The following is a 21,263-nucleotide window of genomic DNA, read 5'->3' as shown; positions in this document are numbered from 1 at the left end:
CCTCCTCTGCCCCAGGGGATGCACGAGGCTCGTGGGCCTGGGGCTCCGGCCAGCTGTGGGCATGTGAGGGGGCGCCTCATCGGGCCACTCTTACGGATTGATTCGTGCCCCCAAATCCATGTGTCGGAGTCCCTAGTACCTCAGAACGGGGCCGTCCCAGTTGGCTCGGGCTGCCCTGACGAACTGCACAGACTGGGAGGCTTAAACCACGCTCATTTATTTCTCTCCGTTCTGGAAGCTGGGTGCCCGAGATCGAGGTGCCTGGCTTGCAGACGCCGTGTCCTCGAGAGGCGGAGAGAGAGGGAGATCTGCGTGTCCCCCTCTTTGCGTAAGGACACCAGTCCTGTCGTGGGGCCCACCCGCGCGACGTCATCTAACCCTCACGCGTTTGGAGGCTCGCAAAACCCATCCTGTAGGCGACCTGACTTGGAAATGGGGCCTTTGCCGGGGCAACTGGCTGAGTCAAGACGAGGTCGCGCTGGAGGAGGCGGCCTGATCCGACGTGGCTGGTGTCCTATGCGGAGGGGAGACTTGGACACAGCAGCACTCGAGGAGCAGGCCAAGTAAGGAGAAGGCGGAGGTCGAGGTGGCCCGTCTACGAGGCAGGGAACGCCGGCGGCCAGCAGGCCTCCAGGGGCTGGAGACCCGGACCGGCTCCGTCCTCACGGCCCTCTGCGGGACCCGGCCCCGCCGACACCTCGATCTCGGCCTTGCAGCCTCCAGAACGGCAACTTGCTGTCGTTTAAGCCGCCAGTCTGTGGTGCTCTGTTACGGAGGGCCTAGGACGTGAGGCAGACACCCTCGGGCCTCTGACCTAAGATCGGGGTGGCACGCCTCACCCCGACGGCTCCATCGCTCCAGGCAAGACCCCTGCTTCTCTCTCCCCGCATCCCACACCTGGCTGGCCCGCATGCCCCACAGCGCCGCCTTGGGATCCGTCTGGGGTCTGGCCACTCCTCCCCAGCCCGCAGCCCCACCTCGGACACCACCTTTGGCTCGTACCTGGACCATTGAAAGTGCCTCCCACCTGGCCTCTTGCATCCACCTGTGCGCCCAGTCTCCCTCCGATAAACGGACTAGCAAGATGGTTTTGAAACGTAAGCCACTGGAAAGCCACAGGCCCCCCATCTCACTGGGAGAAGAGCAGCTCGTGGGGCCCCCAGCACGTCGCCTCGCACCTCCCCGCAGCAGACGGCGATGGCCCTGGTGCCGACCGCTCCCCCGACATCGATGCCGCGCCCGGCTTCCTTCCGCAGCCCCCCACCCCGGTTTGCTCACACGGAGGAGCCGCTCGGCGTGGCCCCACCGCTCAGCAGACCTCGCTCTCTCCGCGCGCCCCTCGATGCTGACCATGCGTGTGACTCGCTTCGGCCAGTGCAATGGGGGCGGATGTGACTCCCCAATAATCCGCCCCTCAAGCCAGGTCCTGAGCGAGGCACACGGAACAGACCCGACCCTGCCCCTCCGCCACCGCGGCCGCCACGATCGGGGTGAGAAATAAGCTGCTGCTCTCATCGGCCTCCCAGCGTCCCGGGACGCTCGTTACGCAGCCACGTTGCGGCGAAGCTGACTATGAAAAGCACCCTCACGGCTCGACAGGTGGCACCCCGCCGAGGACAGGCCTCAGCGCTGCAGGCTGGAGGTTCTGAGCAGCCACCAGGCTCCGAGCTGGGCCACCCCGGCGGTGGCTGCCTTTATCCAGACAAGCCCGGTTCCCAAGTCTGGGGCAGAAATCCTGGGAGCCTCGGAAGAAATGAAGACAGTGTGGGCTTCCTACTGCTCCCTGCCCCCGGCCGGCGAGGTCCCTGGGCTCCTGGGGGGAGGTTCAGAAGGCACTTCCTCTGCAAAGCAAAGCTCAGGGTCCAGGAAAGCCACCGGCCCATGTCCTCAGCCCCCGGTCTGGAGCCCCAGCGACAGGAAGGTTTTGGGGGGAGAGAGAGAGAGGGTCTCGAAAACATCGCCAGGCTTTTGAGGTCTGACTGGGACGTTCCCTGGGGGGTTCACCTCGGGACTTGGGAACAAAGCAGCCCAGATCGATCCGATCGAATCCTCGGGGATGAGGAGGGCCTGAGCATTGCTGGTCTTCACGTCGATGAAGACGGTCAGCGCTAGCTCGAGCCCCACCTGTGGGGTCCTGGTCAGCGGGCTTGCCAGAAGGACTCCCACGTGGCCTAGAAGAGGCATATGTGGGGGCAGATGACCCAAGAATGACAGTCAGAGATTGCGGGCCTGGGAGACCCTCCGCTGGGCGGGACAGCTTCTCCCCCACTGGTGGCCTGACCGCCAAAAGGCATCCTGGCCTCGCTAACCTGGGACACTCCTCCCTGGTCAGCTGTTTGGTGTGGGGTGCAGGGAGGCCTCGTTCTCACGTCCCCTCGCACCGACACGTGAGACCCGCACACCCCAGCCCTCGTCTGCGGCACGGTGGCTGATGTCCTCGCCCACAGACCCGGAAGGGGCCCGGGCAGCTGCGTCCGTACAGTCCAGGCCTCGAGCCTTGGTGCACTTTTATGGCTGAGATATGACCCTCTGAGAAATGGGGCTGTGATGGAAATAGATCAGCCCCGCTGGGCGCTCCCAGGATATAGCCCTAATTTACAAACCACTCGGGGATCCTGGGCCATTTCGAGACTTATGGACAATAATCCAGAAATAGAGTAACCAGGAGGAGGAAAGACGGTACAAGTGTCGATGGACCGTTAAGTCTGCTGCGCTGACGGCTCAGAAATCAACCGGCTGCCACGATGTCCGGTCTCTGCCCAGGCCCCGGTGTCCCCCCCCTCGCAGGTGACACTGGCCCTGGTGGAAGCATGCGGCTGTGTCCTCTGGCCGGGTGCCACTCCGGTCACCTTCCAGCTGCGTTTTTAGCATGGGGACTGGACGAGGTGGAAGAGGGAAGAAACAGGCCACGACCGGGTTTGACGGGACACACGCGTCTGTGAGAAGGTCCCCACGTGCTCCGGTTTACACAAAACGTGGTGGAGGACGCAAGGCGTTTCCTGACGGGGGACACAGGACGGTGGCCAACGTGCCCGCGGGGCTTGCGCTGCAGCCCAGGCACGAGCCTCGTTCGCAGGGGCCACTCCTCGGCTCTCCTGTCCGGGAGGGACCTGCAGGGGGCCTGAGGCAGGGCGGCTCCTGTCCTGCCGAGAGCTGCAGGCCGGGCGGGGAGCATGTGACAGCCCCCGGGAGGGACAGCCAGGCTCGGTCCACCGAGACGTGGAGCTCCTGGTCTCGGCACCCTTTGGGGAGCTGAGGGGCCTCACTTTCTCACTCATTGCAGAAATCGGGGGGAGGGGAGAGAGGGGCGCTGGAGGGAGCCGGAGTCCAGCCTGCCCTCCTCCCCGGGGCCGGGGCCGGGCGGCCTCTGCCAGCTCCCCGACCTGGGACCCCCCCCGGCCACCCTTCCCCCCTTGCTCATCACCTCGTCCCACACATGTCTCCTGAGCACTGGCCACGAGCCGGCGCGGGGTCCACGGGTGACGCCGGGGACCTGTCTCGTGGGGAGCCCGGCTCGGGAGCGAACGGGGGGCCCCGAAGCCACGTTTCCCTCCCGTTCGCGTCACCCCGGTGGCCGCTCTGCGCCAACGCTGTGCAGAGTTTCAAAATAACGACGGTGACCGACGAGGACGCGGCTCCGTCACAGACGTGCTCGGGAGGTGAACCACCGGCCCCCCTTCCAGTCTCCGGGGCACGCTTCGCTGCCCCTCCCAGCGGAGACTCCCACCACCGACCTTCGCTCGGGGCACCGCTGCCAGGACAGGGGTCTGCGGGGCGTCCGGGGGGGCGACGGCCTGGCCCGGCCAGGCCACACGGAGGGCCGGCCCTGCCTCAGAGCCGAGCCCGAGCCCCGGGCTGGAGACCGGCCGCCCTTCCTCCCGGTCTGCGGCTTCGCCCCTCTGCCTCGGTGACGTGGCCGAGGCTTCGCCCCTCTGCCTCAGTGACGTGGCCGAGGCTTCGCCCCTCTGCCTCAGTGACGTGGCCCAGACACCCGTCCTGCCCCAAGGGCTCGGGGCAGATTTCACGAGATGGCGAGGGAAGCGCCCGGCTCCCCGTCTGGAACACAGAGCGTGCCCGGGGATCCTCGCCAGCATCGTAAGGGTTTGTGAAGGGACGGGCGAGACAGGGAAACGTCTGAGCAAAGGCCCCGAGGCGCAAACCAGCATTCAGTCAACAAACAGGCACCGCTGGCCGCCCTGTGCCAGACAGAGCTGCCGCTGCGTGGGCAGCTAGGGTGGCAACAAGGGCCCCTCCCGGGGGGAAGCCTGCGAGGGGGCTGATTGGGCGGGGGAGCCATCTGGGGGTGCTGTCTGGGGATGCTATCTAGGGGTGCCGTCTAGGATGCTGTCTGTGGGTGCTGTCTGGGGTGCTGTCTAGGATGCTGTCTGTGGGTGCTGTCTGGGAGGTGCCATCTAGGGGTGCTGTCTGGGGGTGCGACTCAGTGCTGCCCCAGGGGTACCTCCGGGAGACCTTGGGGATGGGCCTCTGCCTCTGGGGCCCAGAACTGGGGGCCTGCTCAGCGCGGGTGCTCCCCCCACCCCTTCCTCCGTGCCTCCCTCCCTCCCTCCTTCCCTCGCTCCCACACACGGCTCCTAGGAAAATGCAATTTGAGTCAAGCCACTTTCAATTACCGCGGTGCGGTGTTCTGAGCCCACGAGGTGACAGGGACCTGCTCTGCCTCCCGGGGATGTTCGGGGTTTTCCAGGAGCCAAGGGAGAGAGAGCGAAAGGAAGGGAGCTAAGTGCCGTCCCGAGGAGCCAGTGGTTTCGCCAGACCCCCGGCCGGGCGCGCGCCCTCGGCCCCCGCCCTGCTGGGCGCCACGTGGAGACTCCAGCCCCCCAGGGTGGGGGGCCAGAGGGGCCGGCAGAGTCGGGGCCCTGGAGCCTGAGCAGGGAGCCAGGCAGCTGGGGTGTGAGCGCCCGTGAGTGTGTGCAGGCGTATGCGACAGACGATGGGTGTGCGAGCGTGTACGAGTGTGAGAGTGACAGCATGTGTGTGTGTGTGAACGTGACAGGCGACAAGTGTGTGTGCAAGTCAGCGTGTGAGCGTGAGGGGGTGCACGTGACCGAATATGAGTGTGCGGGCGTGCACATGGGGGGGGAGGGCGTGCGTGTCGGGGAGGCCTGGACCCCCAGCCTCACTCCCGGGGCGGGCTCGCCGCCCTCCTCAGGGACACTGGCTCAGGACCCTCGGTCGCCTGGGACTTGGCCCCCTCCCCACTCTCCCTCAAAGCGCTCAGAATATTTATTTCGGTTTCTGGAACATTCACTCCATTTCTGCCTCAAATCCTGACGCTGAAGCCCGGTGGGGCCACCGAGGCCACGAGGCGCACAGGGGGGCCAGGCTCAGGGCGGGGGGCTGCGTAAAGGCCTGGAGGGATGGCACCTGTAGGAGACTGGGTGGGCGGAGCTGCCGGGATGGGGGGCAGGGGGCGCAGAGCACCTGTGTGATGCCCGCCCCGGGGGGGGGGGGTTTACGAGGGCAAACTGCACGTGGGCGGCCCCCCCCCCGAGTGACAGCTGAGCGGCCCCCCTGCAAAGGGGGCACCGCCGCAGGAAAGCAAGCGGTGGGTTCTCGGAGCCCGGCGGCTCTGGGTTCCGCTCTCCACCAGGCACGGCGCACAGACAGCTACGGTCCGCTGAGACCAGGCCTGGCGTCCGGCTCCCCGCCTTCCGAAGCGGCCCCTCTGACCTTGAGGAAGGTCAAGTTCCCGCTGCCCAGGCGGCTTGAACCCACTTCTGAGTTCCGGCTTCACACTGTCCCCGTGATCTGCCCCCTGGGAGCCAAGGGCGGGGGGTGGGGGTGGCAACCACTCCCTCCCCTGCCCCGGGGACAGCCGGAGGGAGATGCAGGCTAAGGTCCCTGGCCTCCGGGACACAAGGCTGGGTACTGCAGGGGACCCCACTCCGGGACGCAAGGCCTGCAAGGGACCCCACTCCGGGACACAAGGCTGGGTGCTGCAGGGGACCCCACTCCGGGACTGGGGCGCGAGAGCCGGCCGGCGAGCACCCCCTTCGCTTACTGGTGCTCCTCCTCCCTCTGCGGTTTCTGCAGCAGGGGCCCCGGTGGGAGGGCGGGTGCTCCGGGCTGGGCTGAGAGCAACTGCTCCTGGTCCCCAGGCCTGGCCCTGCGGGGGCAGCAGAGCCTGGGAACATTTTCTAATAGCAGCGCAGTTTCACCAGGATGAAACTGCTCTCCTGGCTATCGGGGCTGCGCCCGGGGTATCCTAATCAGACAGAGGGGGGTGACCCCCCGCTCCTGCCAGTCACTGGCCCCGCCCTCCGTGCCAGGCCTGGCTAAGAGTCGAGAGTAGAGAGGCGGGGGGCGCCGACCCCTGGCCCGCAGGAAGCTGGGCTCTTCCCCTCCACGCTCATCTGTGCCCAGCGGCCCCAGAGGCCGAGCGGGGGCTGCATTTCAACCCTGAAAGTCTTCTTCTGAGTGCTGAGCCACGAGAAATGTCAGAAGATAATAAATGAAAATGTATTACACTTCCCCGCCAGCCACCGTAAATTCTTTCTGTTCCGTGACTGACTTCAGATCTTCGTACACATCGGATTCCCATCGAGGGTCCAGTGTCCCCTCCGTGTTACGATTCCCTGAGCTCCCCAGAGCCTGTCCTGGAGGCTGTCCGCTCCCCGTCCTGGAGAAGCATGCCGCCCCTCCCCAGGAGAGCAGGGGCCTGGGGCGGCGGGTCCTTGCTCCAAGGTCCCTGCCCCCACCCCGCCGACAAGGCCATTTGCAGCCTGTGGCTGGGCTCCTGTGCAGGCCAGGGACCAGACAAACACTTGGAATTCGTAAGGAGGTTCTGCTGAGCTGCCGGAGCCCATCAAATTTTTATTGAATGCATTTCCTCTGGAGAACTCGCGCACTACATCCTGCCCGGCTGTGTTAGAGGGATAAAAATTCCACGCACAGACTTGACTGCAAACGCTCTTCCCCAGAGCAGAGGACACGCTTCCTCAGAGGCCACTTCTTCGCACAGAGGCCGGGTGTGGGCTTGCCCTTGGCCAGGGGCCGAGGGAAGCCGGGAACGAGGGCTCCCGCGGGCCAGGCCTTGCCTTCCGCCTGATCACGGGGACCCTCCCGGCTCCCGGCCGAGGCGGCTGCTGATCTTGGACCTGTCCTCGCGGCCTGCGATGTCCTCACCCAGAGCAGAAGCCCACCAGCCGCCCCGCTGGCGTCGCCCTCCCCAGGGACTTGGGGTCGTAGCCGAGCTGGGGGACCCCTTGGCTTGCTCCCAGCCTCCTCTGCAGCCTCCAGGGGCACAGGCTTGCTGCAAGTGCAGGAGCCAAACGCTCTCAGCCGGCGGCCTCACGGGATCAGGGAAGACCGCAGGACACAGGGACCCCGTGGACCTGCGGGCGGCTGAGGAATCTGGGTGCTGGGGGGCGTCCATTCGCTGTTAATCACCAAACTCGCACACCGTGCTCAGACAGACGGGGAAGGGGAGTACGGGGCGGGGCGGGGGGCAAGGAAAGCCCGCAGCACAGGGGCCGCCAGACAAGACCGAGTTGCCCGGCCCACCTGAGTTTCAGACAGACCAAAAAGTTTGTTGTTTATCTGAAATGCAAAACGTAACGGGGCACCCACAGTGTTTATGGGCTCGACCTGGCCTCCCCGCTCACCAGCCCCTAGCGTGCACTGCACGATCTGTCTCCTCGTCCCGCTGAGCACGAGGCCATCGGGGGACGTCTTTGAAGACGAGCATCTGCGGTGCCGGCGTGAGGAGGCCCGCAGCAGGGAGGGCGCGTGGGCCCGGGGTCCGGGAACACATCGGCGCTCCCAGGCCTCCCCCTCGCCCTACGTGTCGGGCCCAAGGCTGTCACGCGCCTCAGCCGGCAACCCCCAGGCCTCTGCTCCCCCTTTCTCAGGCTGACACCTGCCTCTGGGGTGACCGCGGACTGAGGACGGGCCGGCACGAAGCGGCTTTCCAGGACAGTCCTCTCTGGAGGGTCTTGAGAGAATGTTCTAGAATCAGCTTACTTAGCTGCTTCTCGCTTGGCTGCCCCATTCCCGGCTCTCCAGCAGTGGCTGGTAAACGTGACGGTGTCGGTGGCAAACGATGGCCCGTGTCACAGGTGGGTAATGTCCGGCTGTCCTGAGGGGTCGGTGTGAAGTGACTCTGGCCCTGAGGTCCCCACCTGGACTCCCGGGGACGGCTCCGGTCTGGGCTACGGGATTCCGGGGTCTCCGCTCGGGATCCCGCTTATCAGCTGGGACTGGCCAGGCGAGCACAAAGCCCTGACACTCACAGGCGTCCGCAGACGCTGTGGGATCCGTGCCGGGCTGTGGCATCTCCCAGACTTTCCGCTCTAAGGTGACAAAGTGATCGGGTCCCTGTCCCTGCTCTCTGAAGCTCACTGCACACCGCGGGAGGAGGGCAGCCACGGCAGCCTCGGTGCTCGAAGGAGCCAGCTCTCGCCTCGGGCTCCGAGGCCTGGGATGCGAGGCTGGGCTTCCGGGAGCATGAGGTGGCAGGGTGACCGAGACCCGGGGAGGCCACCGCGGCCTCTGCTGCACCGCCTGGGACGGGGCCGGGCCCAGCCCGCGTCCCCGGTCGACAGGCCCCCCGCTGCGGGTGGGCCGCTCACGTCCGTCTCTGCCTTAGCATCTTCCCTTTCTACCTCAGGATGGACTCCCTCTGGGGATAGAAAGCTCCGGAATGAGCACGGACCCCTCCCCCAGGGCTAGCGCCCCGTGCCTTGTCGGGGTGCATTTTGGGCTGTCCGCTGCTTTTCGCCCTTGCGGCTCTCTTACAATCCGCTCCCAGGTTCTGGCTTCGCGCGGTTGTCACCCCAGATAGATACAGCCCTTGAGACCAGGTGCAGCAGGTAAACGAGGGAGATGATGAGGTTCGCGAGGGTGTTCAGGGTACGAACGGCGGCCCCATGACCCCGGAGGTACCCGTCCAGCCCCACCCCAAGCACGTGCCCAGATGAACCACGGCGGGTCACTGGCGGACACAGAACCGTGCGCCAGGGGCTGTGACAGCCGCGCGGGGCTGGGCTGTCTGTCATTCCCGTTCTCTAGAAGGTTCCCCAGTGAGTGAGGGCAGAGCAAGCGGTGCAGGGGTCAGGGACAGGTCCCCGTGTCCGCCGTTGACAGGCAGGGAGGCGCTGGCTTCTAGTTCCGGGCCCCTGGGGGACAGGGCAGCGCCTGTGGCCCGCGTCGGAGCAGCGGCCGGTCATCGGGGCTGATGGGGCGGGCTTCGTGTTCGGGGGGTGGGGACCCGGCTGCTGCTCCAGCCTGACAAGTCCCTCAGAGAGGCCTCAGGCGAGTGACCTTGAGCAAAGCTGCCGCCACTTCAATCTCTGCCTGTCTTGGTGACAGATTCACCAGTGAGGACGGCGGCCTTGGTGGGCTGGGATAGTTGCACCCCGAGGGTGGCACCTGGCCCTCTCTCTGCAGGCTTTGCCCTTTGCCCAGGATGAGAGTGTGTTGTTGCAGACCCCAGGACGGAGGCCCCCCTGTCCCGCACCCAGCCCAGCCGTGCGGACACCAGTGGCCCTGGGTTGCGGGGCTGAGGCAGGAGGGGCCCCCGCCCCCGGCTGTGCTCAGGGCGGGACCCTCTGGGAGAGTCAGACCACACACAGCCTCCTGGGATGGACAGCCGGACCTCCCAGGCGCCTTCTAAGCGGGACGGCGGGGCGGAGCAGGGGCTGCTGGGCTCTCTCTGCCCTTCCGCTCTGCAACGCCCGCGTTTTAATCACGGCCGGTACGAGGCGAGCGAGGCCCGACTGAGATGCCGGCGCTCTCTCCCCAGGGCGGCGCTGCAGTGACCGGGACATTCCTGCACGGAGGCGGTCAGTCGGTGTCGCGCAGACGCTGTGCCAACGAGCCCGCGCCCGCCCTGCCCGCCACACAGGGCCACGGACACGCACGTGTCCACGCCTGTAATCAACACCCCGGGCCCCGCGCAGGCCGACGCCTCCACGCAGAGGTCCTGTCTGCCGGCCGCGCCGCGCCCGGCGAGTCCCGTGGCTCACACACAGCCCCGTACCTTCCCACAGGTGGGCCGCTTCGCACGCACGAAGCCGCCCCAGCGGCTCCAGCAACGCGTCCGAGGCCGACCTCGAGCAGAGCGGAGGACGCCACGTCGCTCTGAGCCGACCCTGCGGGTCCAGGCGGCCAGCTCTGCTCGGGCCGCTGCCCACTGGCTCCGGGGGGAGCTCAGAGAGCTGGCCCTGGCCTGGGAGAGAGAGAGGAAGTGCTCCCACAGTTCTGAGGGAGAGGAGAGGACCCTTCATGCACCCGAGATTAAATTATAACCAGGAACCACTTCCAAACAAGGCCCAAGTAGATACTGGGAACTGGCAGCCTGCCCATAAACGCCTGGGATCTGCAGCCTTTCCTTGAAAAGCTTAAGGAGTGACTCTGAATAAGATCCAGGGGCCCCATGTGACAGGGTACGGGCCTCTCTTAACAGAACCCTCGTCAGCAAACCTCCCTGACAGACACGCCACCCCCGGCCGTGGGCCCCTGGAGACTCTGTCACGGGTCCCTCTTTGCCTGGAAGGAGCCACAGTGTGCAGGGTGCTGCTCCCACCCTGGGGTGCCAGCGGGCTTCGCCGGCTCTCGGGATAAGAGGCCGGATGTCCAGGCCCTGACAGCCGTGAGCTCAGACCCTGCTGTGCTCAAGCAGGGTGGACGCTGGCCGGTGGCCTGTGCGGGTCACTTCTGTGAACAGACGATCAGGTGTCAAAGACAGACGCCAAGGGCCTTGGAAGGGGCTCCGGGGTCGCAAGGCATTCGTCACTCCCTTTCCATCACCCCCCCTCCCCTCGCCAAAGAACCCAGAATGCAAATGCAGCACTCAAATGAACCCCAAAAATAACGACCGATGCACGACGGAGCCCGAGGATTCGGGAGCGCAGGCCTGGTCCCGCGTCTCTCGCCAGGAGGCGGGCCGGCCGTCTGGGCAGAGGCCATGATTAGATTTTTGATTATGTATGAGCTCGCATGGCTCGCTCGTCTGCAGCGACCGAAGAAGAGGCTAAGTTCGAAAGAAGGTTCTGAAACATGGGGCTGCGCTTTTGGGGGCAGCAGTGGGGAGCTTGACAGGAGCCGGGGTGTACTCTCTCTTGTCAAGAGGCGGGATGGGGCTGCCTTGAGCCACCCACCATCCTCAACCCCCGACCTGGCGCCGAGGGTGTAGAGTTGGCAGGGTCCACCACCTCTGTCCCAGGACAAAGCAAGCTGGCCGGTCAAGGCCACCGGGCTCTGTCCTTCCGGCTGGTCCCCTGCCTATGGTCTTGGACCTGGGCCTCTTGACCCTTGACCTGTATGTCCCCCCCACCCCAGCAGCCTCACTGGACACCTGCCCCCATGGCTCCAACCCCACAGGGACTGCCTAACTCCCCCAGTGACTCAGCCTCTCTGGCAAATGCCCGCAGCTCGGGAGAGTGAATTCATTCATGTTTCCAGGTGCTATACATTCAGATGAAGTTCTCTGGGTCGCCTGCCCAGAAAAGGATAAATATTTCTGATCTATAGCAAATGTGTTTTCCTTTAGCTAACATCTTGGCAGGCAAGTACACCAATCTCCCAGGAAAATCTAGGGCCTGAATAGCAAGCAGCTTTTTTTTTTTCCCCTGAGCAAATAGAAATTCCGAGTTGCTTTTTTAATGCTGCCTTTTTTTTTTTTTTTTTTTTTTTTAACAGCAGATCTGGAGAAAAATCACAGTCCATTAAATCTGCATCTCTTGAAAGAAAAACCCAGAAGGCCACCTCCCCATCAAAGGCAAAATGAACAGAGTTTGGAAGTGTGTTTAAAACGTACCCAGGGAGCGGCAGCCATCCTAAATTACCCGGCTCGGCTTGCGATGGGGGTGCGGGGTGGGTGGGTGGGGGGCTTCCAGCTTTCCCTACGAGGGGGGACGGTGGCCCACAGGTGATGCACAGCCTGGCACGCCAACGTGGGGAGCAAAACCACGTGTCCCCACTGGGCTGTCGGTCGCTGCCGAGGCCTCAGCAGGGCCTCGCCTCCTCTAGGTGCCGCGGGACCCCAAAGCTGATGGACGAGCACACACAGCAAGACCGCAGATCCCCCCCCCCCAATGTCCTCCACTCACACTCCTACGTTACACGAGCGCCTTCCGTGGCCAGACTTGGTTCGGGAAGTGGCTCAGAGGTGAAACTTGCCCCAGCTGTCCCCTGGGGGACGGAGGCGCTGGTTCCAGCGACCGGGAGGAAGGTTAGAGAAGGCCCTGTATGTGTGCCTCCGCCGTGGGCCCGGCGTGGGCTTCCGTGAGTGGGAGGCGGGCAGGGAGACCACCCCCCGCTCGGACATGTGCCTGAGCCCAGGATCCCAACACTGCAAAAGGCTGCACCAGCTCTGAGCCCCCAAGCACGCTACCCGCGCGGACCCTGCCCGCCCACGCCAGGGCACGGAGGCCTTGCGGTCACGCCTGCTCTCTGGGGTGCTGCCCTCCCGGCCTCGTTCACAGGGAAAGGGGCGTCGGTGGCTCCAGCCCCACGCCCACAGGACGGCGGGACATAGCCCTGCTCTGCCAGGGGGAACTGCTTAGCGCCTTTCCGCCTGGGCTGACCACCGTGTCCACTGCGGGGAGGGCGCCCCTCGGCCACGTGGAGAGCATCCCGCCCTGGACGGCACTCGGCTCCATGCCCAGGACCAGCTGGGGTGCCCCGAGCCTCCGGTTCGGGATCTCAGGACACCCAGGTGAGAACTCGACGTGGACAACGTGCCGCGGAGACTTCCGCAGAGGCGGCCCGCACGTCTGCATTTCCGTCACGGGCCAAGTAAACAAACCCGGAGCCCGGAGCTGCCCGCCCATCACTGAGCCCGCTTCCCGACAGGAAGTGGTGTGAGCAACTTCGTTTTTAAACATTATTATCCTCTTGAAAGCAAAAGATAAAGGACGCCTCTGAGCAGCCAAATCGCTTTGGCTCAAAAATCATTTTAAATACCATTTCCTTTAACAAGCCTACTGTCTGGGCAACGGATCAACACTATCCATTTTAACCTTAGTCAGTTGAAAAAAAAAAAAAAAAGATCACCGGAGTGCTTGTAATTATTTAGCTCTCTCTCCACCCAGATATGTTAACTAATGACCAAGACAAAGCACACCCGAATCCTATTTTAAACGATCGACTGCTTACCGATAGATTAGAGAGAGACTGCTTCCCCTTCGTGTTTTACGCTCAACCCAACGTGGGGGAGTCGGGGAGATTTTCGGGTGTTCCCACAAAGTGCCTTTTCCTCTACTGCTTGTGTTCCCGAAAGCAGCAGGTGAGCCCCGGGAGCCCACCTGAGCCCCGAAGACGAACAAGCACGTCTCCCCCTTGAGGCCTTTGTGAGGCGGAACATTGGGGGGGGGGCGGGTCGAGCGTGGGGAGCCTCAAGCCAAGGCAGGCGGACGGGACAGTCTTGGGGTGCCGTGCCGATGGAAATGCCGAACAAAGCTTGGAGGAGCTCAGACGTGTAGGTGAACAGCGTCACAGTCTCCTTTCTGTTTGGGGGGTGGGGTGGGAAAGGGAGTTTTCATTGTATTGTTTGCAAACAAACGGAAAACACAAATGTTCGAAGTAACTGACGAGCTAGCGGGCGCTGGTGGGAGGGGCCGAGACCCCCGCTCGCTCCCGGGGGGCTTGAGACTCCTGCAGAGGGAAATGCCTTTGCTGCAGGAACCAGAGGGGCTGAGAGGCTTTCAGGCCACGTCCTCGGCCTGGGGCCCGGGGACGGGGGCTCATAGTGTCCCAAGGGGGGCTCAGGTGTCCCACGGGGCCCCGGTTGGCCATCCCCAGCTCCAAGGACCTGGCTCAGGAAGCGGCGGCTTCGTCCTCACAGCTGGGCCGGAAGAGACCCCTGGGAGCCGCAGCACCCTGCAGCACGGACCCCAGCGGGAAACGGACTCGCCTGGGTGCCGTTTCCCGCTCGCCAGGTGCAGGGGCGGCTCTTCGTGCTGCTTCTGGGAATGCCGGTTTTGGCTTCGGTGAGGGGCTCACTGTTGTGCTTTCCGAAGGAGCAATGCTGGACACGGTGACTACTCATTTTTAGCTCCATCTCTTCTTAATGGAAAGAAGCTCTCGAAACTGTCTGAAGAGCTAGGATGAAGCCAGGCAGCGGGGCCCAGCGGCTGGCTCGCCGTGAGGACAGACCGATTCTGGGTCTGGGGGCAGAGCCACTTACTCGCACCGCGCCCTGTGACGTGCACCAGAGCGCCTGGGTCACCTCCGGAGGAGAGAGCGGCCTCCCGGAGGAGGGCTTCGCCTTCAGACGCACGGCCGGGCTGGCCGTGAGCATCTCCCTGGGACCTGCTGACCTCCTGTAACCGCTCAAAGCCACCCCAGAAGCCAGCCGATGGCATCAGGGCCTGAAGTCCCCCCGGCTCAGGCTGCGGGCACGGAGGAGCGAGCAGGGACGCGCCCCCACCTCGTCTGGGTCACGGGGTGCCAGCTGCGGGCCCTGGCCATGGGAGCCGCCCTGTCTCGCGGGGAGCAGAGGACCAGACCGGGGGGACACGGGGTGTCCCTCTGCCACGCCGGCCTCAGGAGCGTGTGTCCCCACCTCAGAGGGCCTCACCACGCAAAAGGCGACACAGCAGTCCCCCAACACGTTCCGAGAGGCCCGGCGGTGCCTGCAACCTCAGCCGCGCGGATCCTACAGATGCCGCTGTCCCCGCCCACACGCAGCCTCGTACAAAGCTCGGGCTTCTCTCGGGCGTCCCCTAATCCCGGTATCACGGCTCCTGCGCTTCGGGCCGTCGTTACGTAAAACGAGGGGCTGCCCGAGCAGGAGCACTGGGCACCGGATGACGGAGGCGGCCGCCGAGTGACTAGCCGCACGGGGGTCTGCCGTGCGGTCGCGCCGGACCCAGGGGAGAGCCGCGTCCCGGGGGACGGGGCCGGATGGTGCAGGGCTTCATCGCGCCACGCAGAATCGATGGGCCGTTCAGTTCCGGAATTTTCAGTTTAACATTTTCGGGCCACGGTGGACCACGAGGAACTGAAACCACAGAGAACGAGACCGTGAATGGGGGGGGGGGCAACTGAACACGCAAAACCGAAAAACGGAGGGCGACGCTTTGCTCCCTGAAGGACCCCCCGCTGGGCCCTCGCGGGAGTGTGGGTGCCGTCCGTGCCTCCCGCTGCGCTGCAAGCTGCCGGGTTTACCCCCGTGTCCCCAGCACCTGGCATGGCGCCTGAGCCCTCGCAGTGTGCACTGCTGTCCGCGGTGTGCGAGCCCCGTCTCCAGCACCAGGCACCCCGGGGCCCTCGATCACACCCCAGACGCGTTCCCATGAGGCTCTGCAGACGGAGCTGGGGGAGTTTCGGAAAGGGGACAGTGGTACCCGAGGGCCACCCACAAGCTCCCACCCTGGCCTTGGGCCAGGGAGGCATAGGGCTTCAGGGCACATCCGAGAGCCGACAGGAGCTGGCTCAGGGGGCCGGTCCAGCGGAAGAGGCGGCGGGAGGCCCGCACCTCGGCTCCAGGCCCCGCCCGGCCGTGGGGAGGAGCTGCGCGAGGCTGGGCCGTCGCAGCCTCTCTGGGCCCCGTTTCCTGCGCTCCGAGGAGGCGCAGGAGGGAGCAGAGGGGGGCTGTTGCTTCCTCAGTCTCCTCCTCCCACCTCTGCGAGCTTTGCGACTCTCCGTGAGAGTTCCAAGGACGCCGTGGGGGCTTTTCCTGCCCAAGGCAAACTTGTCCCACTCGCTGTGTCCCGCACGCCAGCCTGAGCCTTGCTGTCCAGGTGAGGGGCGGGCGGCCTGACCTCCCCAGAGGACCCCCGGCAGCCTCAGGTGGGACCGGCTACAGGTGCCAGGGTCCTTGCCCTCCAGGGAGGGGCCGCAGACTCCCGCCTCCTCACACCTGCCGTCTGCTAGAAACACCCAGACCTCTCTGATTCTGCAAAGCCGAGCCATCAAACGGAAACCAAGGGCAGCGTTGCCATGACGCTGATGACAGGTGTACGTGAGTCACGCCAGGCGCAGAGAGAAGGGGACCAGGGGGGACAGAGCTGGCATTGCTCTGGCCGGGCTGGGGGAGCCGAGCCCATCGGCTGCTGCAGGTTAGTTCAGTGACAGGCACAGAGGGGACAGAGACCACTCCGGAGGCCAGGCCTCAGATGACAAGGACGGCTCTACCCAGCCTCGAACGTCTCCACGGCGGCAGCTCACCGGTCCCAGGGGAGACGCAAGTGGGAGACTCTGCTTTTCATGTCCCCAGGCACGAGTCTTGGTCTCGGGGTAGGAGCGAGAGGCCTGGGGACGTCCCGGGATGGGGGGCCCGGGCTTCCAGACAACGCAGTGGCATGCCAGTGGCATGCCGGTGCCCGCCGGCGGGAGCCGCTAGGTAGACTTTCGAGAACGCTGCGAGCCGAGGGGCAGCAAAGCAAGATCCTGAAAGCGGCTACGGCGGGCGCCACTGACCAGGCATGAGTTTTGTTCCGGGGGGGGGGGCTGGTCGTAAACGTTTACCAGCACACCTCTGCATCGCAGGACGAAACTCTCAACGCCTCCACAAATCTGGCCGTCTTCAGTGGGTCACACCAACCGAGGGGGCGGCTGTGTGTCTCTTCCCCGGAAGCAACTGCCGTCCCGAGCTGGTTGTATCCCAACATCGGTCTGTGTCTGGCGGCGAAATAGTCTTCGATCAAACAAAGGTCAACTTGGGCTGACGTGAGCCCACGGTCTCTGATCAGACACCACGGGCGGAGCCGTGTACTGGGGTGGCCGGGAGCCGGCTCGGAACGTGAAAACGCTGTGGCTCACCCACAGAGTCCACGAAAACGGGCGTCCCGGAGCGGGGCCTGGCCTGGCTGTCGGCAAGCAGGGTTCGAGCCCGGTTCTTCCTCTAACTCGGTCCTTCGGGCTCTGCTGCTGATGGGGTGGAGACCTCCCAAATCGCATGGGGCCTGGCCTGGGGACAGGGAGCAGCCCTGACCTAGCAGGAGGGGCTGCTCCGGAGCGGCTCCACCCAGCCGTCCCGAGCTGCGCAGGCGCCCAGCAGCCCGGGCGCCGCCAGCGACGCTGACCCGGGCGACAGCGTGAGCGCTGAGCCCCAGAACCCCCGGGCGGTCGGACCTCGCTCTGTCAGCTGTCGGCCCCAAGCTGCCTGGACCGTTTAAGTTGTCAGCATTGGGGCTTGGCTGAGGTGGGTCCATGCTGTTCCTGGGCCTGGTGCGAACACTTCTCATGGCCCCAGCTGCCGCCAAAGGTGGCCGCTCGCAGGACACAGAGAGCACGGGGAGTCGGGCAGGGTGGCGGCCGCCGTCAGCGGTGAGGCTCTGAGGCTCGTCACCCGGGCTGGCCGAGCGGGATTCCCTCCCCCTCGCCCCCGGGGCTCTGGAGCCGCCTGCTCTGTGCTGACGCGCCCTGGAGGGGTGGTGTGACAGAGCCTCGGTGACACGGAGCCCGCCCGCTACCGCTGCAGGTGTGTTCAGCGTGAGGTCAGGGCAGGCAGGGCACGGGCCAGGAGAGGGTGGGGCTGAGCTTCCTGGAGGGCGAGCAGGATGACATCTTGGGGCGAGACTTCCGAATCCTGGCTCCCTGGAGGCGACAGAGGAGGTGGTCCAGTCTGGGCCGCTCTGGGAACACTGCTGGCATTCGCTGGGCCAGGCCTGACCCACGGCGAGCACGGACCCAGGCCGGGCCCACGTCTCTGCCTGGGAATGCTGGGAGCGGGGGCCGGGCCGAGGCAGAGGGCGAGGCTCTGGCACTGGTCAGGGAGGGAAGGACCCAGGCCCTGGGCTCCGGGGGGCGCGGCTGGGAGTGGTGGCCCTGTGTGGCTCAGCCCCGGGGTCGTGACTGCGTGACGGCCCGCCGAGCGCCTGTCTGTGTCAGGCCTGATGCAAACGCCTGCGAATCTCTCAGAATCCTAGCGACGGTGCCGCGCCATTTCAGGGGTGAGGAAAAGGAGCCCCAGGTTTGGGGCTCTCGGCCCAAGGTGACATGGCTCCTCGTGGCTACAGAAACAGCAGTGGAGCCCAGGCCAGCCGAGCCTCTGGCCCTCGTAGCTGTTTCGAAGCCACGCAGCTGGCAGAGGATCCCTTTCCGGGCCAGACGCTGGGCCTCCTGAGCCTGTGGGCTAGCTCAGTGAGCCTGGCGGCACCTCCCGGAGGGCGGGGCCTGTTTGGGGCCTGTTTGGGGCCTGTTCGGGGCCTGTTCGGGGCCTGCTCCTGGGCAGAAGGATGGGCCCTGGGTTTGACCTTTTTTGGCTCGTTCAAGCCCTAAGCAAGTACCGGCATCTGCAATATTCCAGCCCAGTGGACACTTGCTGCACATGGAGTGCCAGGCAAGGCCTGAGTGGGGCCGGGGAGCCTCCCGCACCCCCTCCTCCCAGCTGCAGAGACGCAGAGCACACAGAGGCACTGCGGGCCCCCCGCGAGCGAGTGTCTTTGGAGCCGACAGCGTTTTTCTGTGAACTTCGTCTCTAAATGAAGAAATCTTCCAGCAATTCAGGGTCGACAGCCCCCTGCGCTCTGGATTTCCTCCTCCATCCTCTACGCTAACCTCACGGAGACTCCTCGGGCCTTACGTCCCCTGGGTCCCCCTTGCTTGGGGGGATCTGGAGACTCTGGTGCCTCCTCCCCAAGCTAAGGCCTGTGTCCATGGGAGGGAGGAGGGGGGAGGGAAGGAGGAGAGCACGGGCTGTGGGCAGAGCTCGTCCGCTCCCACGTCTCTCTCCCGGGCTCTGGGTGCGGAGGGACGTGGCAGCGTGGCCGGGAGGTGGCCCGGCCCCCCACGCCCCCGCAGCAAGCCCGCCTTGCGGCATCACACCCACCAGCAAACGCGGACCCACGTGCTCCACCCGATTCTAGGCTCCAGGGGCGGCAGACACGAGGGTCCCTGCTCTCACGGAGTTTGCTTCTGATGGCGGGGGCGGGAGGGCCGGCGACGGGGACATCACACGGTCCAGGTGAGGACAGCGGGGGGCGAGTCGCAGGAGACCGTGCCGAGTGACGAGGCCTTGCCCAGCGGCACGTGCTGCAGGATTCCGTGAGGACGAGGTTCTAGAAACTCGGGAAGAACTAAGGCTTGGGGGAGGGTCAGGACAGCGCGACCTCTCGGGGTGCAGGGATGGGCAGGAGGGGCGTGGGGGACGTTTCCGGGGTGACGGCGGCATTCTGAGCGGCGGTGTGGGCTGGGGCTCTGTGGGCGCGGGCATCGATTAAGACTCGCCCACCGGTGCGTCCACAGTGGCGCGTTGTACTGTTTCGCGGTGGGTACGTTTTGCCTCGAAGCAAAAAAACAGAACGGTCCAGAAATACCGACCTCTGACGCACGGCGCGTGCGCACGTGGGCGGGGGGGGGGGTGGAGGGCGGGGGGCGGGGGGCAGGCGCGCGCCTGTCTGCAACCGAGCTCGAGACGCGTGGGCGATGGATGAGACGCACTGCTGCGCGGGCGGAGGTGCGAGGGGAGGACGGTCCCGCGCAGTGCGGACGGGCGCACCTGGCCGGACGCGCAGCGCACCTGTCACCGCGGCTCGGCTTCTCCGTGCGTCGCGAACGCTTCGTAAGAAAGCATTGGGGGATGCAGCCGCTCACCAGAGAGTGGAGGGGGCGTCGGGCGGGCCTCACCGAGGACGGGCCGACAGCCGAGCTGAGACCTGAACGTCGGTGCGGGCCTTGGAGGACCAAGGCCGCCTGCAGCCCGAGGGCCACCGCGGAGCTAACAGCGGGGAAGCGCAGTCCTGATGCCCCTCGTGGGTCGGGGCCCGGCGTACGCCCGAGCTGGCGAGTGCCCCGGGCCCGCTTCACGGGCGCACACCCGGCGCGCTCTCCATCGCACTCCGGCGACTCACGTCTCAACGTCGCTCTTGGCCCGCTGAGTTCTTTCAGAGGCAAGAGAGAAAGCGTTTCCTTGAGGCAAACGTTCGTCTGTTGCTTCCGGAACCACGCTTTCCCCTTTGCTCCGAAGATTAGGACATTGAGGACGGAATGTCAGCGGAAGATTACACGAAAAGGATGATTAAACAAAAGCCCCGCGCCGTGAGCCACCTAGAAGGGAAATTGAGCCGCTCTTCCCTTTTCTCCATCTTTGAAGGATGTTCTTGCGAAGCGGAGCCAGAATTGTTTGGCTCGATAGATAAAGACAGTAACCAACCCGCCTCGCCCATTGTTCTGCCTTCGCATTAAGAGCAATCGCCGTGCGTGGACGCGCAAACCCCTCTGCAGACGGAAGGATTAAGAGACTGGCGAATTCCGGATCATGAGACTAATTAATAATTTCCACCTCCAAGGGGCTGCTGTGGCCGCAGCCTCTTTCTCCCTCTGTCTGCAAGCTTGGCCCGGGCGGGCCTGTCCTCTGAGGGCCGAAGGACAGAGGAGGGCTTGCAGGACAGGCCACGGAGGTGGCGGCCGGTCACGGAGGGGCCCCAGGGAATGGCTAGAATGTGGAGGTTCCATTCACCGGCCAAGACTGCGGGATAAACCAGCAAGTGGGGCTCATCACAGGGTCGCACCTGACAGACCCGGCATTTTGCCGTCCAAAAGGTGGCGCAGATGGGACCTCCTCGCGGTGGGGTGGGGGGGGTCCCCCTCCCCAGCTACGCCCACCCTTCCAATCCCCTGCAGCGGAAGTCGGAGCAGAAGGGTGACCACAGCCGCCATGGTCCGGGGGGTGACCAAGCACGACACGAAGACCTTCGTGGCCTTCGGCTCGGTTCACCCTCCCGGTGGCCTCCAGAGAGAGGTACCTGATACCTATTCACAGACAAAGAAATAAAGATTCAGAGAGGCTCATTCACTCGGCCAGGGCCTCATGGTGGGAAAAGGTGGCGCTGAATCCGACCCGTGGGCCTGGAAGGGCCGTAGGCCGGGTGGTCCCAGCAGGTGGCCTGAGGGAGCCTTTCCACCTGCTGCACCGCCCCCCATGCTCAGGGCCCCTCGCCCACAGGGCGGGGGCAGCGAGCCCTGCAGCGCCCCACGCGGAGGGCCGCGGCAGCGCAGGGAGCCGCGCTTACAAGGTGAAGGTCGACCTGCCGAAGAAGCTGCCTGGACGTCGCCCTGTCCCCAGAGGAAGGGACACAGGAATCTCCTTGGAAGGGCCCGGTGACTGTCCTGAGAGAGGAAAATGGCTGCTTTTGGGGAAGGGCCGTAGTTCCTGAGGCTCTGGGTGGGCCTGGCACAGGCCCTGGCACCGGAACTCGCAGTCAAGCGAAGATGTCTGAGCAGGGGGTGACGCCAGCTCTGCCGCGCGGCCGTGGCGACGACCCTGGAAGCCGGAGGGCGCGGAGACGCCGAGCTTCTCAGCGTCCGCCACCTCACCGCGCTCGAGGCGCACGAAACGGAGACGCGGCGGGAGC

General features: G+C 65.2%; 1 protein-coding gene across 12 annotated transcripts in view; it reads right to left on the bottom strand.

Annotated features, from left to right (window-relative positions):
• Window positions 1-21,263, bottom strand: part of CAMTA1 (calmodulin binding transcription activator 1) — a 731,085-nt gene that overhangs the window by 191,873 nt on the left and 517,949 nt on the right. The gene's annotated exons all lie outside the window — the stretch shown is intronic.

The sequence above is a fragment of the Rousettus aegyptiacus genome, unplaced genomic scaffold (assembly GCF_014176215.1).
Source record: "Rousettus aegyptiacus isolate mRouAeg1 unplaced genomic scaffold, mRouAeg1.p scaffold_m13_p_1, whole genome shotgun sequence".
Classification (NCBI taxonomy): Eukaryota; Metazoa; Chordata; class Mammalia; order Chiroptera; family Pteropodidae; genus Rousettus; species Rousettus aegyptiacus.
This window is presented reverse-complemented; position numbering and strand designations above follow the sequence as displayed.